The sequence below is a fragment of the Brassica napus genome, chromosome C4 (genome assembly GCF_020379485.1).
Source record: "Brassica napus cultivar Da-Ae chromosome C4, Da-Ae, whole genome shotgun sequence".
NCBI lineage: Eukaryota > Viridiplantae > Streptophyta > Magnoliopsida > Brassicales > Brassicaceae > Brassica > Brassica napus.
This window is the reverse complement of record NC_063447.1, coordinates 34420499-34426740: the sequence shown is the minus strand read 5'-3', so window position 1 is coordinate 34426740 and position 6242 is coordinate 34420499. Positions and strand designations below refer to the sequence as shown.

The 6242-nt window shown below is 31.8% G+C and overlaps 1 long non-coding RNA gene across 1 annotated transcript; it reads right to left on the bottom strand.

The window, feature by feature from the left end:
- Positions 1-537: 537 nt before the first annotated feature.
- Positions 538-3610, bottom strand: LOC106399648. Its single transcript, XR_001280094.3, has 2 exons — positions 2086-3610; positions 538-2006 (listed from the first exon to the last, which is right to left on the bottom strand). It is a non-coding gene; the product is annotated as an uncharacterized LOC106399648 (long non-coding RNA).
- Positions 3611-6242: the final 2632 nt, after the last annotated feature.

Sequence of the window (6242 nt, the reverse complement as noted above, 5' to 3'; positions counted from 1 at the left end):
TAATCTAGTGTCCGGCACGGATCAGATAAATGGGTTTTTGAAAATATTCGAGTGATCGATGCCGGATATCCAATAAAATATGTGTGTTTTAACTGGATATTTGATTCGGTTGTGAAAATAAATAAAATTCATTTTAAATTTTTATAATTTAGTGAAAACAAAAATATATTTACAATGGTACCACAAATAATAGCGACATCATATGAGATGGTAAAGTTTCGTGCGAGTGAATCGGGGGGGGCAGATTTTAGTGTGAGCGGTTCAGATCATGTGATCATAAACTTATCGTATTATTCTTCAAAACTCTGAAACAGTCTCTATATGATCCTCTAAAGTTAAATGTTATTGTACACGAACCACTGAGAATCCCAAAACCAGGAGCAGTGGTTGGCCAAACATGAGACAGACATCATTCTATCTTTTGTTGTCTCTATCATTCAGAGCATGACCAGGTTTTCTCCAAAACATTATCGATAACTTCCTTAGCTACAACAAACACAGAGACAAAAGAAAACAACAAAAATAGCTTTCATCCAATTTACAGCAATAAACCAGTTTTCACATTAAAGACCAAACATATACATCAACGAAAAGTTCACCACAACGAAAGTTCTCAACTCTTAAAAAGAAAGTATACATCAAAAAGGATTTCTCTCCATAGAGATAAGGAGAACCCCATTCCACTTGATTCTTATTTCTATTAACTATTACACTTAAATTCGGTAAAACCACTTTTATATACCACAAAAGTTTTTGTCTTCTCGAGTTTGTGTGGATATGTTTACGTTTCGTAGCTTTGTAGTGACTTTGCGGTGAAGATTCAGCGGAATCATCGCCTCAGCCTTTGCAATAATCCTCGAAGCTGCTTCCTCTGTGCTTTATTAAGATATCTTACCTGACACCTCCTGAGTTCTCCTTCAACTGCATACTCAGCAGCATCAGCCCTGGGTGCTTTATCCAGTGTGTCTTCTGTTGCAGTCTTTAGCTTCTCAATCTCCTCTTGTGTGCCTCAGTGTCTTGATTTCGCTAGCTCTAACTGCGCCTACCTGAGCCAGCGCAGCTGCCACTTTCATATTCACCAACTTATCGAATTGCTTAGCTCCTTCGCTCAGCGACTTAAAATCCTCCAGACATAGTGTGATGCTCTTAGCTCCACACTCAGATGGCGCGGTATTACAAATTCGGGCAACTGTTGAATTTTCAGACATTGACTTTATGTGGTCAAGCACATACCGCGGCAGCTTTTGCTTCCTCGACTTTATCTAGTGCGACCCTCAAAATGTAGCTCAACTTCTCGTCGAGCAGCTTCTATCTCGAAGATAACTTCGTAAGCGGCGTTTGCTTCAGATTTTTCTGCCACACATTGTTCTAGGTCAGTCTCACTTTTGCTACGCTCCGGATGGAGATCTCTACCCATTTATTCGATTTCAGCTCCACTGTGCTATTTCTTCACATTCTTCAGTTCTGCTTCAAGAGATTCCACTGACTTTTACATAGGCTTTTCTCCCGCAAACTTTTAGAGTAAACCATTTGCTTCGCCGAACTCGAAACTCACACCATTAACAGAATCCATCTGCGATGCTTACTAAAATCTCTTTTTTCTTCCGCTATTCATCAATATTTATACCACACGCTAAGCAAACAAAAGTATAAATTGAACTATGAGACGTCACTTTCCTTGAAACAGCTGACCACCCCTAACTTCAGATTGGTCAGAGCCAAGGTGGTAAAATTCAGAATTTCTTATAGCCCAAGTATACAAATAACACTCCATATCAATGCTTCTGCTTCATCTCACAAGACAGTAAAGGACCTCAAAATAGATGAGGCTTCTCTAAGACACTTCATTTCTCCCTTCCCATCCCTAAGAATCCAACCAACAACGCTTTGGTACCTCTCCAAAAACCATCCATGTCACAAGTTCGTTGACGCTTATGCCTTTGGTTGCAACTGGAGCAGAGAGTAAATTTTAATATGCCCGTGACTGGAGGTGTAAGCTCACATACCTTTCACAAACAAACTGATGACATAAAACGTATCCAAGCTTAACCGGAGAAGAAAACGCTTGAACAAAAGATAAAATACCTTGGAATCTAGCAGCAGCATATGGACGCCCATCAATTGACCTCATTTTTTGACATTCCGGGCTGCCTGCCTTCAGGATAATTGAGGCTGCGAAATTCTCATTAGGGAAAGCTTTGTCTAAGAGTAATTAAAAGTGAAGATGAATCGGAAGGAAATTGGAGAGGCAACTGGGAAGGTTTATATTATAAACTGAAAACAACGTATTGAAGATACAAAGGTGATTGTGGGGTTTGTTTCCTGAATGCCATAACTGCAGATTGTAACGTCGTCGGGGAATTGGAAAGGGAATCGTTTGGATTCAGCTTTTTCAATCAGTCGTTTGAAACTCTACAAGGTATTTACTTCATGGGCCTAGTTTGCACAAATGATGAATTTACCCTTATTCTAAAAAAAATATTATATTCAAGTTTGGACATATTTTTTCTTTCAAAACCACAACAAAAACATTTTTCCGCTAAAACCGCCAAAAACACATTTTTCGTCCAAACCACAAAACGTATTTTTCCACCAAAATAGCAAAACACATTTTTTTTGCCAAAACCACAAAAACATATTTTTCCCGACAAAACCGCAAAACGTATTTTCCGACAAAACCGAAAAACACATTTTTCCGTCAAAACCTCAAAACGCATTTTCCGCCGAAACAGCGAATCGAAATATCAAGTACTCATTTTAGCAAATCGAGTACAAGTTCAATTTTTTAATATTCCTACAAGGTAAGTAAAGTATAATCATACCTAAAATACTTAAGTACCTGGCTGGTGTCCACTTAAATGAAGTTCTTTGATCCTGAAATGTAAATTGAGAGAGAAACAGTCAGAAATATACTTTTAATGGACTTTATGCTTTAAGGTTGAAACTTTTATGGACCTTGTAAACTGTTTGGTAAACCCTTCTCTATCCATCCTTTTTTATTATTCTAGGAACATTATATATAGCTAACTTTTAGCTCATGTATTATTTACAAAATTGTCATTTTCTACGTGACAGTACCACAAGCTCTCTCACACCCTATTTTCAAAAACCCTTTGTTAACTAAACTAATTACAATAATTGCCATTGATCAATAGATTATAACTTTACTAATATACTATAAGCTTCTTCGTTACAATGACTAACAAAACATTGACGTCGATGTTTAATGCATTGTCTTTAATGACAAACGAAAACGTTTCTGTTATTTCCTATACTTACAAAGTTATTGCATACTATCAAACCTATTATATTATATGCTTTTGAATATACACACGACCATGTTTGTAAGTATATAATATAATATAATATAACTTTTTATCTTATAATATAAATTATACTTCTTTATGTCTGCCCGCATGGTGATTTACGCTCTACGACGTTAGTCATGACTACAATTATATTATGAAATATTCTAACCTATATATCACTAACAATTAGGAATTAGTTATTTCATATTCAATATCTTTTAAAAAAGTAAACAAAACATTGTCAATTTATATCATGATTTTAAAATAAAAATAAATAAAAATAAATAAAAAATAATACTAATTGCAAAAAAAAAAAAATTTAAAAAAGAAAACTTTTTAAAAAATTTTAACACCGTCAGCAAAACACTAAACCCTAAATTTTAAACCCTAAATTCTTGGGTAAACCCTAAATTCTTGGGTAAACCATAAACTCTTGGATAAATCCTAAACCCAAAATTAAAAACACTAAACACTAAACCCAAGGATTTAAGGGGTAGGATTAAGGGTTTAGTGTTTTTAAGATTTAGTGTTTATTGTTTTTGATTTAAGGTTTAGGATTTTTCTAAGGGTTTATGGTTTATCCAAGGGTTTAGGGTTTACCCAAAGGTTTAGGGTTTACGGTTTAGTGTTTTGCTGACGGCGTTAAAAATATTTTTTTAAATTCTTTTTTTTTTGCAACTATTACTATTTTTTTATTTATTTTTACTTTTTTATTTATTTTAAAATCATGATATAAATTTATAATATTTTGTTTCCTTTTTTAAAAGATACTGAATATAAAATAATTAATTTCTATTAGTTGGTGAACCTACAGGTCCCAAGAATAACTCTTACATTATAGACTTTTACATTTTGTATATGCACATGATCAATTTATAATCATGATGTATCGTAATTAAGATTTTAACGCCAAAATACAAATGGCAAATAATGGCGGAGGAAATTTCCCATGATTCAAACATGATTTGCAAGGACAACAGTGATTAATGATTGTTAAAAGGGATATAATAATAACTTCTATATATTTTCAAATTACAAAATTGTTAACGTGGTGGTAATAATACTTGAATCTGGTCCGACAAAATTATTTGCGATCACTTTTTCGTAATAATATAACGTCGATTATGGTTACAAAAATGGAAACGAGGACTTCACTTTTGTAAATAAGGAAATTAGATTATGGATTCAAATTATTGTAATCAATTAATAATCGTGATTTTTTTTGAATTTGTTCAATTGTGTCATAAGGAAGTTTTATTTAACTATTTACAAAATTAAGGTAAGTTGTGACTACGATTAGAGTGCAAGCTATGTGAAATCGAATATGTAATATTTTCTTTAATTACGGCCATTGTTTCGTGTTTCATTAACCACACGGGCGATGCCTTCTTAATAAAAAAAATATACTTCTTCTACAATTCATCGACTCACCGCATTCTTCTCGACTTGGCTCATATCAAAACATTCTCTCAAGCAAACAAATGGGCTCTGAATCTTACAATTCTGGCAAATTAATTGGAACAAAGGTAATATATTTTACTAATTTATAATAAAAAATTGTTGGAGCTGATATCTCCCTAAATGTTGTACTGACATTTTTATTTTATTTTAAGGTCGATTGATGCACGTGACTAACATTGATGGGTTTTCCAAAATTATTTTTGAACCTAATGATGTTCCCGAAATTGATTCTTTCAGAAAGTGGTATATCAGTTCGTTTAGTGAATTTTTTAAGTAGGTATGTTTAGTTTGGTAAACTAATTCTTAGTTATTTCTCTCTATAGGATTGCAAACCAGGAGTTCTGAAGACTCTTTTCGCGGCATCTTGGTTTTATTAGTTTTTATTTGTTTCCTTATAATTTATTTATTTCGTATTTTATTTTTCCATTACTTATGTTTATTTTCATATTATAATCATAAATTTTTATTATGAAATAAATAATTCTATTTCCTATGTTTTGTTTTGTCAAAAATTCATAATAAATTAATTAAAGTTATTGCATACTATTAAACCTATTTTTTACATAAAATATATCTAATTTACACATAACCAATAACACAAAACAATCTTTTTCAAAAAAAAACACTTAAAGCTTACATTATATATACATGCACACTTTCATTCCGCATATATCATTAGATCTAATAGTTGTGCATATAACTTTAAAATTTCTAATATATATAAATAAAAAAAAAATGTTTTGGGCGGATGCACAAACTTGATTAGATGGGGGCACAACTGCTATGTTTAATTTTGAAGTTTGGAGCATTCAACACATCTAATAATAATTGCTTAAGGAAAAAAAGTTACTTGGGGGAACTTGTCCCCGTAGGCTTGGCTGTACGTTCGCCACTGTGTGTGTATGTTTTTATAGACTATAAAAAATATGGATTCTTTCGACATTTGATATGTTATAAATTATAATGAACGTAAAAAATAAAGAAACGGAATTAATAAACGATAGTAAACGATACATAAACTTAACATTGTTCACTAATTGGCTATATTCACATTAAAAATATTTAAAAAAGTTGATTTTTTTTTCATGATATAATATGGTTACATGAACATAATAAAAATATAAGGATTTTTGTAACAACAATAAAAATATGGTTTATTTGTCAAATAACAAAAAAGGAAAGGGAAAATGGTTTTGTAGAGAGAGATTAGAGAGATAAGAAGAAAAAAGAGGAGAAATTGTGTAATTTTAGTTACTTACTCAATTATGGTTTTTTGTTTGATAATTGAATGCAATTTTCAATAAAAAAAGGAAAATTGCATCATGTAGCGTTCAAAAAAATTATAATTCACTCGATAACTAAAATTTCTAACTTTCGTCTACAGTACATATATTTTATGTAATAATATTATATTACCCTCAATTCAACCATGTAACCTTCTGAAAATTATTTACTAAAATAAATATTAAATAT